Source organism: Equus caballus, chromosome 5 (genome assembly GCF_041296265.1).
Source record: "Equus caballus isolate H_3958 breed thoroughbred chromosome 5, TB-T2T, whole genome shotgun sequence".
In the NCBI taxonomy this organism is placed as follows: Eukaryota; Metazoa; Chordata; class Mammalia; order Perissodactyla; family Equidae; genus Equus; species Equus caballus.
The window spans coordinates 94066067-94085309 of record NC_091688.1 but is presented as its reverse complement, the minus strand read 5'-3'; positions in this window follow the sequence as shown (position 1 = coordinate 94085309).

The following is a 19243-nucleotide window of genomic DNA, read 5'->3' as shown; positions in this document are numbered from 1 at the left end:
TCTGTTGTGATGGTTGTGAGGACAACTGTTGACTTTAAAATAATGAAGAGGAATTAAGGTTCCTCTGCTGAAAATCTGTGTCACATTGCATCAACGACTAAGACCGTTTTTTAATTTAAATATATAGAATCATATAAAGGTTTTTAAAGCGTCATAAATCCTCATGCATTTTCTTAGTGACTGTTTCTTCTCAGGTTACTGTGGAATTAATTTAGAACTACAAAATTGTTAAAAGATTGATTTTAAAAATAAAATAATATCCACCAAATGACTCTAAATTAAAAGTGCAGAAAATACGAAGCTTTGGCAAGGATATGAAGAGGTAAGAACTTTAATAGGAAGATAAGAACTCTGCTTATGGGGAGATAATTTATTACAGCCACTTAGGACAATGGTTTATTGCTATCATGTAAAATTGAAGACACACAGACACTACAACCTAGAAATTCCACTCCTACAAAAAACCATACAGCAATGTGTGCACAAAAGCACCAGGAGACATGTATAAAATTTTTCAGATCAAGATTGTTAATAAAAGTCTAAAATTTTTTAAAAAATCCCAAAGTGTAAGGACAATATATTAAATAAAGTCTGCTGTATTCACACAACAGATACAGTCATATAATACAGCCATGAAAATAATGTTAACTCTAGCTACTTAAACCAACATGAGTGAATCTCAAAAACTGACACAAAATATATATTTGATAATTAGATCTATATAAATTTTTAAAATGAAAATTTTTCCATCTCTAGCCATCACAAGATAATTTCTATCCAGAGTAGTCTTGATTAGCTCTCCCATAGTAAACCACCACAAACTAGAGAAATATATGAGGCTATTGATTTCATACATTGGATGGCAAGCAGCTTAGACTCTTATCCCAGAGAGAAGGGGAAGTCCTGAGGTGAGCCGCACAATGGCCCAACTGTGTGCCTGGGGACTACTATAAACTTTGGTTCAGAATTTAACTACAACACAGTGGTTCTGCTGAGCTTAGGAGACAGATACCACAGCTGAGGGAAGTTCAAGCTGCTAGAAGATGCAGACAGGTCACTAGAGAAGGGGGAGACTCACAGAAAAGAGGGCAGAAATGGAAGTGGGGGCTTCCTATGAGTCCTTGGCTGAGATCTGGGCTACGCTTACCAAAAGGCTTACTTGAAATGGCTGATAAAACAGCTGCTACCAGGTTAAGAATGAAACAGAGATCCTACAGGTTAAGCAGGACTGGAGGATGCTAGAGGTACAACCCAACCAGCTGGAGAGATTCCCTTAACCCCTTGTTAGAAGCACACCTTGCATCCATCTGAAATGCTAGAGGCTCTGCCTGAGAGTAAGAACCACAACCTGGAGGAAAGTCTACCCTAAGCGCACCCTGACAAAATCTAAAACCAAGCTCTGACAAGATCCTAAGGAGAACAAGAATTTCACCTTTTGGCCTGGTTAAGTTATAAAAACGTGGGAAACACCTTGGGACATTCCAAAGATCTGCCCTAACAAAGCATAAAATCAAGCCTATATAAGTACAAAGTGATTAAACAATATTTGATCTGCCTATGAGAATAAAAATCAATAATCTTTAAAAGAAAATAACAATCAAAATTTTTACAGTATATCAACAATAGCCATAAGCAACAAAAAATTTATTAGATATAAAAAAAATGTTAAATAACAGTGCCTGACCCATGGCCAAGTGGTTGGGTTCACATGCTCCACTTTGGCGGACCAGGGTTTCATGAGTTTGGATGCTTGGCACAGACATAGCACTTCTGTTTGGGCCGTGCTGAGGCAGCTTCCCACATGCCACAACTAGAAGGACCCACAACTGTAGTGTACAACTCTGTACAGGAGGGATTTGGGGAGAAAAAGCAGAAAAAAAAAAAAAGATTGGCAACAGTTGTTAGCTAGGTGCCAATCCTTAAAAATATGTGTGTATACATTAAACAACAAAACAGAACAGGAAAATATCCCCACAGAATAAGAATGAAGTTGTTAATAGCGAAGAATCTCTAGATGTCCCAGTTTCGGACTGAGCAGCCAAAGACTTCTAAAATGCTTAGTAAAGACATATTCAAATAACTAACAACAATAAACTCAATGAAAATACTGCCTTAATGAGTTAACAGATAAGGGAATCTCAGCAGAGACATGGAACCTATAAAAATGACAAAGTGGAATTCTAGAAGTGAACTGTAAAATAATTGAAATACAATTTGATAAATAGATTTACCAGCAGATTGTAGATAAAAGAAAAAAAAGGGAACATGAAGGCAGATCAGTAGTAATAATCCAATCTGAATAATAAAAAAAAGAGATTATAGAAAATGAACAGTGATTCAAGGACTTGTGGAAGAATGTCAATCTAACTGTACCAATCTAATTCTCTGGAACAGAATGCAGGAATGAGATTAGGGAAAAACAATAAGGATGTATGAGATAGAAATTTTTCCAATTTGACGAAAAATACTGATTTACAAATTGAAATAGATTAGAGAACCCTAAGCATGAAAGCCCTTTCCCTGGAACGTAGGCTCTGCTGGTGCCTGGCCCCAAGAAAACTCTCTGGGAAATGATAAGAAAATCAGGACCATCCGTGCCTTCTCTTGCTGACCTTCAACCTCTGTAAATTCCCAATAAAGTCTCTTTCTTAATATTTTTATGTGATTTGGAATTGTCTTGTACCCTGATGTGTGAGACTTGGTGAACTAGATGAAATTCAACTGGCATGAAAAGTCAAGATCCAGAAGAGATCCATTCTGCTCAATTGCACCAAATACCACACACCTCCTTTCGATTTGTGTAGTGCAAAGGGTCAATTAAGTGTGAAGGAAAGCCTGTGGAGTCTAAACAGAAGATAATTACTGGTTCTAGGTAATAAAGGGAGAAACTAGATTGCTGTATGGAATTGCTTACAATTCAGCTGAAGAGAGAGGGCATGTATACCTTGAATGCATGTTGTACGAGTCTTCAAAACCTGATCTGGAATGATGAAGAGTATAAGGAAAAAGAAGGAAAAGAGGAAAGGAAAACAAGCATTCAAAATGCAGCATACGTTTGTCGCCTGTAAACTTCCTCTTGGGGCACAAACATGTAAAGACTGGTAATGATTTGGTGGGAGCAATCAGAAAAGACTTTTAAAAAGGTGAGTTTAGGTCTAAGCCAGAGATCAACAAACCATGGTCCAGAGGCTAAATCCACCAACTGCCAGTTTTGTAAATAAAGTTTTATTTAACACAGCCACATTCTTTAGTTTACACGTTGCCTATGGCTGCTTTCCTATTCAGCCCACCTACCCCATTTTAAAAGGTGATACTGCCTGTTGCTGAGGCTCTATAAGAAGAAATATGGCAGTTATATGGCTAAACCTGACAGGAGGAGCCCAAGGAAATGCAGCTTAAATGGGCCTCTACTGGGCTGGTCCTGATCTTGATGTCCAGGTTCCAGTGAGAGCCCATGCAAGAGCTATTTACCCTCCTGTTACCCTCTACCTAACAACTGTTTTTCTATGAGAATTCTTCAGCGTCTTGACCTACTCCAAGAAGCCTGAAAAACTGAGTTCGTTGTCTATATTATATAAGTGGGCTAATGCTACCTGCTGCAACAAATAAACCCAAGAACTGTATATAAAAAAAATTAAAACTTTCTTTAAAAAACCCTGGCTTGTCTATAGCAGTTGTAACAGAAACTGCATTGACTACACAGCCCAGAATGTTTACCAGCCATCCCTTCACAGAAGTTTGCCCACCTCTGAAGTTCTTAAACATTAAAGAGGCATGGAATAGGAAAAGACAGAGGGTGTCTGCAAATAAGCAAAGGAAAGGAAATGGGAAAGTCTTGGAGTTTACGGAAGAAAAAGAGTTGGCATGAAGAAGCACTAAGAAATGACTTTGAAAAAAATAAGACAAAGAAAGAGGTGATAGAGAACCTTGAAATTCAGAAAACATGAGACCCAATTTTACAAAACTGCAGAGTATATTGTCATTTATTCTTGCTAAGCCTGGTGAACTCTATTAATAAATGTGATTTTCAAGTGGTAGACAAAATTAAACTATTAGACACAACAGCATTCATATTCTAAAAGTTAGTTTTTCTTAAATCCATGATTAAAAACGGATGACCTTTTCCATTCTCCTTTTCATAATTTTTCCCTTTCAGTTACAAAATAAAATAAAATGCTAGTCTATGTGCTGAAGACCTGAATACGATTGAAGTGGGCTACATTAAATCTATGCTGTAAATATATGTTGCAGAATTTTGCATAATCTGATACTTTGTCATAGTCGCTTGTGGATTTATCTTCATTGCAAACTACAGTCATATGAGAAATAAGATTTCATCTATTCTGAAATAGAACATATGTTCTCATAAGTTGGTAAACTCTTCATTAATTGAGAGAAACATTAAGGAGGAGGGAAATAAAATTTAAATTAAGTTCATTATAAATTTTGTTGAGCAACTTTAATATTGCATAGTCTGACAAATAATGATATCCAGTTATTTCTATTACATGGCACTATTATTTGAGGGAGACTTGGAAAAAGTGGAAGAATCAATTTTAATGAGTATTTTAGAGAGAAAATTCTTGAAGTTTTGAACTAGAACCAAGTCATTTATATACTTATTCAATTGTTATTTGAATTTTCAGTGCTTGAGCACAGGAATAGTTGTTCTCAGCAGTCTCGGTAACAGAAAGAGATCAAATACACAGTCTCACTGTTAATTTCTTGCCAATGAATTTTGCCTAAAATCTTGATTATTTTTTATGCTAGGCTTGCATCTTTTCCTCTAATGCTAACCGAAGGACCTAAAGCAGCATTTGTCAGTAGGCAAATCCTTCTGCTACGTTCAGAGTCAAATGCATGACTGACATGAGGACTATGAGAGGGTGTTTGATGACATCCGTGGCAAACGGAAATCAGAATTTAGAGATTCTCCTGATGTACAATCAGGAAGTGGCTTCTACATCAGTGGCATCTATCCAAAGTTTTATGAATGTTTCATTATCATTTGTAGACTATAACTGACCAGGGAAACTAACAACCAAGTGTAACATTTCAGTTAAAAAGGGTTTTAAATCTTTATCTTTAATAGTTTGGTTCCTCAGTAGTTGTAACAAGTTTTGGCAATAGCAAACCAAGTTCATGTATATTTCTTGAGATCTGGAAAACCAATTAAATGTCATTTGGCAACATGTTTTGCTGAGGACAAGAGCCAATACTTTTCTACATCATGTATTTTAAAGCAGTATGTTATGAAGTATTGGAGACGAGTTCAAAGCGATCAAAGGACAGAAAAAGGGCATTTAAAAGACCAAAGCTGTCTTTCTCTTCTTTCCCCTACAGACTTTAATGAGCAAATTTTGGTTATGTTAACCTTTCCTTTTTAAGTCATCATTCACCTTTTAATGATGTTTTTATTTCTCTAAATTCCCTCGAGTGAATATATGTTTTTCCTCCATGTTGACATAACCTTTAATACAGTTTCATTTCCGTGTGTATTCTGCAGTAACCATGCTGTCTTTGAATAAAACGTTCTGCCAGAGTCTGAAACACTTTTTTGAGAGTTACACTGCTTATAATGTTCAGCAAGCGGCCATGTACATTGTTATTAGGTAGTCAGAGTACTCATCCCTCAGACTCCTGGAATGTAGGCAAAGAAATCAAAGCTGTTGGGACTCTTCTACATTCTCTTGGCCTCACCTAGTGAGAGTTTCCAACATTATAGAAATAGCTATGTAGAAACACTGGGCTAAGCTTCTCTACTTTCAGTCTCTGCGTTTTACCACTGCCATCACCCTCACCACCAGCACCATCAGCACCAAAACTCCCACCATCATCCCACAACCAGAAGCACCATCACCATCACCCCCCACCATCATAATCACCACCACCATCACTATACTGTGACCACGCAGAAGCACATAATGCCTCTGAGGCTTTCCAGAAAGAATAATCCTCGCTTCCACAATCAGCTCAATTAGCCTTCATAGCCAGTAATCAATTCCTGAAGGAACTAAGACGGGGAAAATTCTTTGCAATACTGGTGGAAAATATACAATAGCCATAAGGTAATCAGAGAAAAATAATAAAATCTATGAAAGAAGTAACTGAAGCTGGCTAACACATTGTCTTGAAGAGACTATTTGATTTCATTATATCTTAGTATTTTTCCAAGATATGTAAGTCTACAAGTAAGTATTAGGTTAAAATCATTTGAGACTTAAATACATTTTAAAATTCAATTCAACTTGGGGCTTCTACAAGAAATGACTCATTTCAGTGATTAGGTTAGGGCTAGAGTTCAATTCTCTGACTAAAAGAATAAAGGATGATTGCAAAATGAAGATCAATGTTCCACATTGAAGAGAAAGGGTTTTTTTGGCTACTAAAGTTGACAGATATCCATAAAAGAAGAGAAATGATGCCATCCTATCAGATGTCTCTCTGATGAAGTATTCCAACTAAAGATCCTGGCTGTCTCATGGAGTGGCACAATAATACCGATTTTCTGCATAATCAAAAATAACATTGGAAATCTGTATTTGTTCATAAAATGCCAGGATATTTTAATGAACTGCCTCAGAGCTATATGCAAACAAATGTAACAGTCGATCTTTGGGAAAATAAATTATCTCCTTGTTTTGTAGAATAGAGAAAGTAAGAATCCTTGGGGGAATAGGGGGTATTTTTCCCAGGTTATGGTATCATTTCAAAATTCCAGAAGAAAGTTAAAAAATCTGCAAGGACCATTATTGCAGAGTTTGAATCTAATAAAAATCCTGATTTAGATATTTAAAATAAAAATAACTTAACATACAACCCAGGAATCTCTGTTTCTCAGAGAGAAGAAAAGATACGTATCTACACAAAATTCTCAGCATGATGTTTTATTCATTACTGTCCCAAACTGGAAGCAACTCACATGTTCATTAGCTGGTAAATGCGTAAACAATTGTGGTATATCCACATACCGGCTTATTACTCAACAATAAAAATAATGTACCTGTTGGTACATTCAACAAGAGAGATGAATTGCAAAGCATTATACTAAGTGAAAGAAACCACACACAAAAGGCTAAATACTATATGATTCCATTTATGTGACAATCTGAAAAAAGACAAAAGTATAGAGCTGCTTTAAGATATAATTTTGAGATTCTAAAAAAAACTTAAGAAACAGAATTCAACATTGTTAACTAAACATTGGTAAAAGCCAGTGAAGGATGGCTTCTCTATAGAATAAGCTAAAACATACAGAACTATTAATAACACATGGTACTAATGACTTTCCCCAAACCAGATAAAGCTAAATAATAGTATTTTTAATAGTATATTTAATAAAGAAAGAAGAGAATTTTGGCATAAGGAAGTGCAGTTATTTTACGTGAAAAATAAATGTGTCAATGCCAAAATGATTATCAAATAATTTTCTAATTATGATACACTAAAAAAAGATCATAAACATCAAACATATCTCATTATCAGTGACTATAAGTTGTAATGAGAGACTATATCAATATGCCATGCTGAGAAGATAAAGATCATTTTATCTCTGAATTTTTTTATATTCTCCAAAGGTCAAAACTACGGCATCATAAAAATTGTAATGTCACAAAGCTTATAAGTTGTGTGCTTTTTTATTTAAGTTTTGTACATGTATTATTGGAAACATTAAATTGCTGAAACATGAACTGCCAAAATCAGGTCACATTAGTTGTGATCTTGACACTAACCTAGATTTTTCTTTTAAAAAAACCTAATCAAGTATTAATGATTATAATACTGTAAAATTACGTATGAAACCAGTTTGTTCAGGCACTCACAACTGAAGGAGAATTGCATTCACTATTCTTTATGTACTGAGAGGTGAGACTATGTAGATCTCTTTTAAATATTTGGGTTTTACTGAGGTTTTGATCTTTCTTTGAAATGTGTTAGTCAAGATGGCCTTCCCCAAAATACATATTTGTATTTAAAATATTATGAGATTTTACTCGTTTATTTTAAGCAAAGTCACTGAGAAATTCTTACTTTGATGGTCTTCTATATAAATTGCTTAAAATTAGATTTCTTCAATAATGATAACAGCCACTACTTACTAAGAACCTATCATACCCCAGAGTTACTACCTATTGTATCCTTTCATTTTGATAACATCCCTATAGGGTATGACCCATTACCTCCATTTCACCAATAAAACTAATAGCTGACATCTATTAAAAACTCTGTTACTTTATATGAATTAACTCATTTAGTGCCTACAGAAATAAGGGGTCCCCCAGAGCACATTTGGGAACTATTGACTGTGACTATGAAGTAGACTCTATTCCCATTTCATGGATGAGGAAACCAAAACACAGAGTTTTGCTAACTAACTTGCCCACTATCCCCCAGCCGGTGTGGGTTAAGCCGTGCTGTCTCATTCCACTATGGGTATCAATCACTACTCTGTCCTGCCTGATGTTCTAAGCAGGAAACAAATTCTTCAATGTCTCCTAAAGTACAGCTATACAAATTAGACTCCTAAACTGAAAATTTTCCAGCACATACCACTGCCCTCAGTTAATGATATGCATACTTTATGATATGTACATATCCACTCCAACACATTGTCATTAGAATATTTAGTGTCTCAGATTCAACAGAGTAACATATTTAGTAGTTTTGTCTTTAATCTTGGAGTTTTCAAAAAGAACATATAAAATATATACGGACACTTACCCACTGCATTTAATTCTTATACAGCAATACGCAAACAAAAGTATAAGATTATTGATAAACATTCACTTAAGCTTTAATAGATTTGTTGACATTCTAGGTGATATATGATACTATAATATAAATCAATACATGTAACTATCATGATCCTGTGGCTACAAAGGCCCTAACTTGATAGATTTCTTCGTTACCTCCCACCAGACATGATATCCTCGGTTTAAAATGTCAGCTATTTACACTCTTAACTGTACTACATCCAAACGACCTTTAGTCAAAGAACTATGTTGTAACATGTTGTTTTTCTAGAGTAATCGGATGCTCTGTGTGGTACTGGTAGAGGTGCCATTGTTGAGCTACTGGATGCTTTCTGTTTAAAACTGGGCTTTTTACATTGCTTACACCCCTTCCATCAACTCTTTCAAAATATCATAGGAAAACATTTGCCTGGTTTTTCCATGGTTAGTATTTCTGTCCTTTCACATAATTGCATATTGACATATGTTCATAATTGCTATTATATATATATATAACCTCTTTTAAATGGTAGAAAATATTAACTTCAAATAAAATGTGATTTACCCAAATGTTGTTTAGAACTTTCATACAACAAATTTTTCAGTAAATTCTTAAAAATCTAGGGACAGAGGAACTTACAGGCCATAGTTTCCAACCATGCAACTTACACTTGCATCATCTGAGCAATATCTCTGAGAAGTACCTCTTTAGTCTTTACTTTAGGGCTTTGATAAAGGCAATATTTCCTCCCTTCTTACTCTCTGGCTATTTAAAGTGTTCCATTACACTGAAGTCACTTGCCTTTGTTCTCACTTTTAAAACCATTTCTGAAAAAGATATTTAATATAAAATTATGACCATAAACATATCACTTTTTTCTATGATAAATTCTAGGCTCACCTCTCAAGTGAATGTTTTCCCTAACTAAAAATAACTATTTGTCAATATCCGGAAATTTCACAAACTATCCTAGTGTTCCGAAGTAAAACTCAGCTAACCAAAACACTCAAAGTCGTTTACAATGAGTAAGTTTTATCTTTTTTGTCCTTACCTGTTAGGACTTACTCTTCAGAGGTAAGCTCATTCAAAGGTGACAAGAAGAATGTGATACTGTGAATAATCTAAATCTTAGAATATTACCTGGAACATGCTGAATATTCACTATTTGTATTATTAACCAACCTTGGTTTCTACATTCTTTCTAGAATAAAAAGCAAACGAATTAAGTCAAAGGGGCACCATAGGGGAGGTTGGGGTCCTGTTACTGAGAGAAGAGTCATAGATGCTACCCAGTCTCAAACCTCAAATGTCCACCACACCAGTTCCTCGTTCATATTTTGTTTTCATTTTCTCTCACCAGTATTGTTATCATTTGTCCATTATGCAGATATTTTTATAGGTGAAAAAGATTCCCTTTTATTCTCATTTTTCACAAATTTAATTCAATTTATCTTTAACTTTAATGATAATATTCCAATGGATACTACCACTACTAGGTTAATTTTGTTTTTTCAATCTTTTTTCTCCATTTCTGCTTCAATTTTGATGATTGCCGTTCATCTCTCTTCAAGTTTAATGAACCTTAGAGTCCAATCTATTGTGAAGTCCACTTAGTGAAAACTTTTAATTATTTATTTAATTTTGTGAGGAAGATTGGCCTTGAGCTATCATCTGTGCCAATCTTCCTCTATTTTTTATGTGGGACACCACCACAGCATGGCTTGATGAGTGGTGTGCAGGTCTGAGCCTGGCATCCGAACCCTCAAACTCTGGGCCATCAAAGTGGAGTGTGCAAACTTAATTGCTATGCCACTGGGCAGGCCCCAGTGAAAACTTTTTATTTCCAAGACATTGTATTTTTCAGTTCTAGAAAGTGCATTTGGTTCTTTATTATAGTATCGATTTCTCTCTAAAATTCCCAATCTCTTCACCCATTAGATTCATCCTTTTCTATATTTGCTTTAAGGTATTCATAATTGTTCTGAAGCACTTTTCTGCTTATTCCAGTAAACGGTTTATTTGTGATTTTTCTTCTGTTGATGTTGGGTCAAGTTTTCCTACCTCCTTGAATTTCTTAGGCTTTTTGATATAATCTAGATATTGTGTAAAAAGGACCACGGAGACGGAAGTAATATTGTTGTTTGGTTTTATTTTAATTGTCTACAAAGTGAGCCCCATCCTCTCTCTGGTGTTGAGTTTTAGATATTGACTATGTAGTTAGCAAACTTGGTAAACTTTCTTATTGGTTCTAAAACTTTATCTGTAGTTTATCAACATAGAAAATTATGTAATCAGCAATAATGTTCTCTAGTTCTTATTTAATTTATTTCTTTACAGTGTCCTACTACTGCCTTCCAGGACTGCACTGCAGGCCATTGCAGGACTACAATGTCCTACCATTGCATTGACATTGGCAATCATAAGTTTTTTTCATGGAAGAATAATAACCTGCAAACATTTGTACTCTTGATGGTAGAGGGGATTGCTTTAATATTTCACCACAAATAGTGTATCTGCTGAGACAATTTTTGGGTTTTTTTGGTTGCTTTTTTTTTTGTGCTCTTATTCTTATTATAGCTGCTTTTAATCATTTCTATGATTTTTTTAATGAGCAAGATTTGTATTTTATCAAATGTTCTTACTGCATTCGCTGAGGTAATTAAATGGTTTTCCCCTTTAATGTATTATTGTACTCAATAATGTTAATCCATTTTTTATAATAAACCAACCCTGTATTCCTGGGACAAATCACAGAAAGTATTTACTTTGCTGGATTGGATTTGTTAAAGTTTATTTTAGATTGTTGCATCAATGTTTGTGAAAGAAATTGACCATTAGTTTCCCCCTCTAGTATGACTATGTCTGGTTTTGTGATCAAAAATTTGTTCTATTGTCATAAAATGAAAGGAGAATGTGTATTTTTTAGTCTGGAATCATTTGTGAAAATTGGACATGCCATATCCTGGAATATCCCATAGAACTTGCTCTTTTACTACCTGGGCCCAGTCATCATTTGTTGGAAGTTTAATTACTGGTGTGATTTCTAATAAGACTATAGAAATTAAGGTGACTTATTTCAGGATTAGTTTTAATAAATTGTAATTTGTTAAGAATAAGTTCATTTAGGGACTGGCTCCATGGCCTAGTGGTTAAGCTTGGCATGCTCCACTTCAGCAGCCCAGGTTCACAAGTTCAGATCCCAGGCATGGACTTACACCTCTTGTTGGCCATGCTGTGGTAGTGACCCCCACATAAAGTGGAGGAAGACTGGCACAAATGTTAGCTCAGGGCTAATCTTTCTCAGCAAAAAAAAAAAAAAAGAAAGAAAAAGTTTATTTATTCTAAAATTTCAAATGTATTGATATTGTTATTATAATATTTTCTTATTTTCTGTTTAATGCTTGAAATACCTATAATTATGTCTCTTCCTCATTTCTGAGACCATTTATTAATGCATTTTAATCGTGATTACATTTGCCATACTTCTGTACTTCGTAAGTCCTTCTACATGCCCATTTTTGGCTTTGTTGACCCTCTTTACTTTGTATGTTTTCTATTTTTTAAATTTCTAACTTTATGATTCTTTTATATTTAAAATTTTGAGACTTATTATACACTTCTTTTCACCATGTTTTAAAGCAGTGGCTTGACTAATTTTGAACTATTATGCTTTTCTAATCTAAGCATATATATTTTAAAATATTCCTTTCAGGGCTGGTCCTGTGGCCAAGTGGTTAAGTTCACACACTCCACTTCAGTGGCCCAGGGTTTCACTGGTTTGGATCCTGGGTATAGACATGGCACTGCTCATCAAGCCATGTTGAGGGGACGTCCCACATAGAACAGCCAGATGGACCTACAACTAGAATATACAACTATGTACTGGGGGGCTTTGGGGAGAAGAAGAAGAAGAAAGAAGAAGAAGAGGAAGAAGAAGAAGAAGAAGAGGAAGAGGAAGAGGAAGAGGAAGAGGAAGAGGAAGAGGAAGAAGAAGAAGAAGAAGAAGAAGAAGAAGAAGAAGAAGAAGAAGAAGAAGAAGAAGAAGAAGAAAAATTGGCAATAGATGTTAGGTCAGGTGCTAATCTTTGAAAAAAAAAAACATTCCTCTCTATGTTGATTTATTTGTATTCCACAAATTTGATTTGTTGTTTTTCATATTTCTCAAATCTTAATTTTTTCAACTTGTATTATGGTGTATTCTTTGTCGTATAAGTCATTTAGACATTTTTAATTTAAATGTAGGGGTTTTTTTCTAATTATTTTTGTTGTTATTTCTGACTTAATTGTGCTATAGTACTAAAGAATGTGGCCTGTATAGGCATCAGCCCAGTGGCATAGTGGTTAAGTTTGCATGCTCTGCTTCAGCGGCCTGGGGTTTGCTGGTTTGGATCCTGAACAAGGACCTAGCACCACCCGGCAAGCCATGCTGTGGTGTCATCCCAGATAAAATAGAGGAAGATTGGCACAGATGTTAGCTCAGCAACAATCTTCCTCATGCAAAAAGAGGAAGATTGGCAATAGATGTTAGCTCAGGGCCAGTTTTCCTCACACACACACAAAAAGAATGTGGTCTGTATAAAACAAGTCTTAATATTTTGGGGATAGATTTATGGCCTAATATATGGTCTATTTTTATAAATATTTCATATGTTTTGAAAAGAATGTGTATTCTGTAACTGTTGCATGCAATTTTAGATACATTTATAAAATTGTGTATCAAGCAATTTGTGTCACTTGTTCAGGTGAAAATTTCTACATCTGTATGATGAAATAATTATGATGATGACTTTGTTAATTTTTCTTCATGGGGCTCTCAAATTTTTGCTATCTGCATTTTTTTCCGTCTGCATTTAATTTTTCTAATTTTCTTTGATGTTAAAATATCTCAGGTTTTTTAATCTAAAAATATCTTTTCTTTCTTCTTGAAAGATGGGATATCTAGGTGTAGAATTCTAGTTTGATCATTTTTATTTCCTCCTAAACGTTTTAATCTTTTATTTCAGTGTCTTCTGGATTTTCTTTATTACAGTGAGAATTGCGCTTTCAGTTAAATTATTGTTCCTTTAAAATATGATTTGTCTTTTCTATTTGGCCATCTTTAAAATGCATTTGTCCTTGGTGTTCTACATCATTGGTATAAGGAGTCCATATGTGGATTTCCAACAGATGAAGTCTTCATATGTCTATTTCTCTGTCTGTTGTTGCTTTTGATTTTCAGTGATGGCTCATTTTTTTTGTTTTTTGTTTTTTGTGATTTCTTTGAGAACTACTCATTTTTCTCACTCTTAATCTAATAACGCTTTCAGATCTGCATTTGAAGTTTGTTCCTCCAGAAAGGATTTGTGAAATTTTTTCTGCTACTTTTCTGGCATGCAGGCAATCTGAGGAATTTTCAGATAAATTCCCCAGCTTGATTTTTCTTTGTTTGTTTGTACCACGAAAGAAGTACGAATTCAAACTCCAACTACCAGGTAAGATTCGTGCTTTCAAATGTCAAAAGATATATTTTGCTCTTCATTCTGTGTCTGAGTTAAAACAAGCCAGTTTCCTGTCATTTTCTAAATGGTGGGGCTTGTTTCTCATTTAATTTGGTAATATAGGTGCAGCATGTTTAGATTTCAGCTTTATGTGGGGATTCTACCTTTAGACTCTTCACTTTAGACTGGGCTTTGACTTTATCTTCAGTTCTTCACAGCCTGTGAAGCCGTCAGTGCGAAACCTCCGGTGACCTGGGTTCATCACAAAATTTCAAGTTGAAGGCATGTTTTAAAACTCACTAATCTCCCCAAACCGTTGCTTTGACATACTTTGAGGTTTTAAATATCCTAGTATCTTGTGCAAGATCAGTGATGTTCTTACAAAGATAATTTTAATATATTGTCTACCACTTTCGTTTTTTATTCTTTTGGTTCTTGGTAGGTCGTTCCCCATCTGTTTCCTCACAATGTGAAAAATGGAACCACATGAAGGCCTTTTTTTTCCCATGAGAGATTTTACATTGTTTTGTAAGAAGTGATTTTGAGCTATTGTTTCATCAACAGTTAAAAGTTATCTTAATGACTATCTTGGGGAAATCTATCTTCTTTTCCATTCTCTTACTACTCTAGTGTTCCAAAGGGCTATCCAACATAGAGATCCTATTGGAGACCTCTAAAACTGGCTTTCGTAAAAATGTTACTTATTTGCATTTAAATGCATTCAGTGAATCAGTCGTCATGGAAAAAGATGGTACAAGTAAGTAAGATTATGATAGCTTCTAGGTTTGATCACTTTTGGGCTATCTCAATTTGATTAGTTAATATTTGAGCTGTACTATAATAAAAACAATTCGATATCTGTCTTAAACGTCACAGAATCCTTGAATGCATCTTGTTAAGAATTGATTTGTTCTTTGGTAGGTTTTCTTCCACCTTCCCACAGCCACATATCCTCCTGGTCTAAATACTATACCATAAGAAAGTTCTATGTTATGTTTTTATACACTTGTGTTGCTGAGATTTTTCCAGGTTTTTAAAAATCTATTAAGAAGAAGTTCACGAGCATAGATTTAACTAAATCTGTTTTTCAGTTAAAGTTTTAATTAAGTTGGGTTACAAAATACGCATGAAAATTTGTCACATTTTCCGATGAGAAACAGAAAGATGGACACTGGTGTGGGTTCCACCTTTAATTACTGGCTGAATTGAAGATGGAACTGTCAGACACACCATTTTTCCTTTCCTCTTCTCCCTAAATGGAGCAATTTCATTGGATCTGGTAATATTAGCAAATGCCTTTCAAAAGCTATAAATATCATAAAGCCCTGAAGCATCGCTATTTCATATAGAGAAGGCTTGAAGGAACAACCTGTCACACCCCCACATCACCCCATGTGCCACATAATCTTAGGGCTTCTAAAAAATATAAAGTAAGAGCTTTTACGTAAAATATATTCAGACATCCCATATCTAGTGATTTCAACATACCCATGGGACAAATACTGCAGTAAAAATTGTCTTTCTAAATGGGTTTCTTAATTCTCCAAATGGACAGGCTATTCACTGAATAAGATCATATTTATGGAGGATGAAAATTTGTCCCTAAATAATTTTCATTAAATTATTTAATGAAATAAAGGTTGCTGAATTTTATTATAATCAGCAAGACTCATCAAAGAACAAGGAACTTCATCCTCATTACCAAAACAGCAATAAACTAGTTTGACGTTTATAAAGTTAGTTTTATTTTTATTAGGAAATCTAAATTTCTAATACCCAGTAAGATGGAACTAAAGCCTTAACAAATATTTGTTTATCATGCTTATTTATTTTTTTACATAGCTCCTCATAATAGTTCTGTTTTTAATATAAAGACATTCAGGGTTGATCTCTGGAAACAGAATGGTTACTAAACTGTGGCTTAAAGGCATTTCACACCATTGCCTTATTATTTGCAGGAAGACATGCTGAATGATGCCTTGCTATATGTTAGATAGTAGAAGTGTTATTTGAATGTAATCAATAAATACGTGTTATTACATACCTCTACAAGGTTCATAATTTAGTTCACTTAGCTTATTAAACCTGTTAGTTTGTGCAAACTGAGCAACAGATAACGGCAGAATAATATTCTCAAAGATTCTTTCTTCTGTTTCAGAAATACTGCACATCAGTGCCGACTAACTCTAGCTTGAACTTTCTCTCTGTACATATATATGTTTAAATCAAGGCTGAGTGACTGTCAAACCAGCACTGACCTCTCAATAGGGGTGAAATTAAGAATTTTTTGTGGTTTGTGCTTTTGAACAAAATAGCATATAACTTCCAGAAGCTCCTATCCAATGCATACATTCATAGCTCTTTGTTCGTCTTCTTCTTTTGTGTCAATGACTTTTAGATGGGAAAAATATAGCTCTAGCTTTAAGCTTTGCTCTTTCAGCACTTGCAGATCGCAATATATATTTTTTCATGACACCTACTAACACATAAAGATGATGTTATTATGACATGAGAAACAGAAAGAGAATGAGTGTGAGGATAGGACATTGACTATCTTGAGGATAAAATATCTATGTTGTTGAAGTCTTACGATAAAAACACTCTCTCTTGAGAGGAATGAATATTATTTTTAAATAGGTATGGTGTCCTATTTTATTTTTTTCCCAAGGTTTGATGATTTTTCTATACTCTATATAATATAATCTTACAAGGCAAAGTCAGAGCCTTGTAAACTACATGCCTCCTTAAATAGTATAATGTTTAGTTTCTTGTATTTTAAATGTCAGTAAGGACTGATTTATTAAAATGTGTGCAGGTAAATGTCTTTATTTTTCTTCATAAATTGCGTAGTTGCTTAATTTTATTTACCACTGAAAAATATCTTTAACATCACTACAGATATTGTAAGCAAGGATTCAAATGCACACATTTTATTGATCTCTCAAACAAACAAAAGGTGTGTATCCATGACAACCAAGCCAGTAAGATCCATCAGTATGTGAATAAGATACTCTTTTAGCATTATGCAGATTTTCTTTTTAAAAACTGACATGTAGTTTACCAAGATAGAATTTATGAATGTGTAAATGTAAGTGCACTGTGTGTTGCTGAATTTGTTTGTGATTTACTTGACCAAAAGCCCTAGAAATGTTCAGTCCCAAGGATGACACTGGCTAGAATCAAATGATTTTATTTTTTGTTTTGATTTTCATTTGAGGAGAAAGGGCTTTGGGGACTGTATTTTATTGAGTTTGTTTTTTAGGTTTTTGATGGAGGAAGGAGCCAGAGGAAACAAATCCCTCGAACAAATTGTCAAAGAATCGCAAGCACTAAGCTCTTGTGCTCCCACATTGAAGGAGGGGGAGCACGAGGGAGTGAATCTGAATTATACTAACAGCCTGAAAATAGGCTAAGTTTCCCGTGCCTTAGCTGTTTCTACAACTCTCATTCGGTCGCTAGTAAAATATGCTCCATATTTAGCTGCTGTAGTCTAATTCTAGTCAATTCTATGGTAAGTTTGAGTGCTAAGTAATGCCTACTTGCTCACTTCTTTCCTTGTAATAAATCCCTTTTATTTTTTAAGAAACTTCTTTTTTGTTGTTTCTATGTCTTTATAACAGTCTGACTTCCTTAATTATTGTGAAGTACATGCAGTTCATGTTATGTTAATTTATCCAGGAATTTGGAGCAAATTACATGTATAAAAATCAGGAAAGACTTATGAAAGAATATCAGAAGAGGTCAAACTAGTTTTACAGTATCCCACTCCCATCATTTGTATGAAATTATCTATCTACCCTAAATTATTTGGTCCCCCAAACTTAAAGTGTCCTGAAAGGCTCTGCCTTGCCTGCTGCATTTAAGCAGACAAGGCTAGACTCTAAAATCCAAGAGCATGTATTTACTTACCCCGAACTTTCATTTCATTGACATTTTCCTACTTCTATGCTTATAGCCTATATTCCAACCAAACTGGATTAATGACTGATAACTTTATCTCCTGGGTCCAATGCAGTGACTGATGCATGGTTAGGCATAAATATTAAAGGCATGAGAAATTTACATATCTGATAGAGCAAATCTTGGTGTTTCCTTGTTTTAATAAAAATTTTTCCACACAATTTATTTAAAATCTTCATGTAGGAGCTCCCACTTGGTCTTAGGATAATGATGGTTGTCTAAATGTGAATCATTTTTTCACATTTTCCTTCAATCCATACATATCAATGAGGTGTGCAAATAAAATGACACATAATCCACACTTTCCCTATTCCAAGGAGAAAGAATGCATGAACCTCAAAAGACTTATAAGTAGAGAAATAAACACAAAACACCAACATGTCTATCAACAGAGCTTGTGCAGCCACTACATGAATGTCATGCATGGGATGGAGAGAGAGGCCATATGAAAGACTGTGCTGTGGAAAAGAGGACCATAGAACTGAAGGCACAGCTAAAGCAAAGACAAAATCACCTCCAGAAAGAGACAGTTTATCTTCAAGGGCTGACATACTGAATACGGTCCTGGGACTCTGTAATACACAATGCTGACTACAAAAAAGATAACAAAAAATATGAAGAACTAAGCAGCAATCTCAGAGAGGCATCAATTTTGGGGGTAGAAAGAAATAGAACAAGTTATCATTTTTCAATTTTTTGATAAAAAATTCATTCAATAAAAGCAACTATGAAGGGAGGAAAACTGTAACATAGCACTCCAAACAAAATTGAATATAATTTTATAAATTATAAACATGAGGAAAAAAGTTGAATTAGATATTCCAAAAGTAAGAATATAAATGAATAAAAAGAGACAAATGAAATGTGATTTTTTTCAAACTAAGGTGTACAATTAAAAAAAAAAGACAGGGGTCGGCCCAGTGGTACAGTAGTTAAATTCATGTGCTCCAGTTCAGTGGCCCGGGGTTCACCAGTTCAGTTCGTTTGCATGGACCTACACCATTTATCCAGCTGTGCTGTGCCAGGCATCCCACATATAAAGTAGAGGAGGATGGGCATGGATGTTAGCTCAG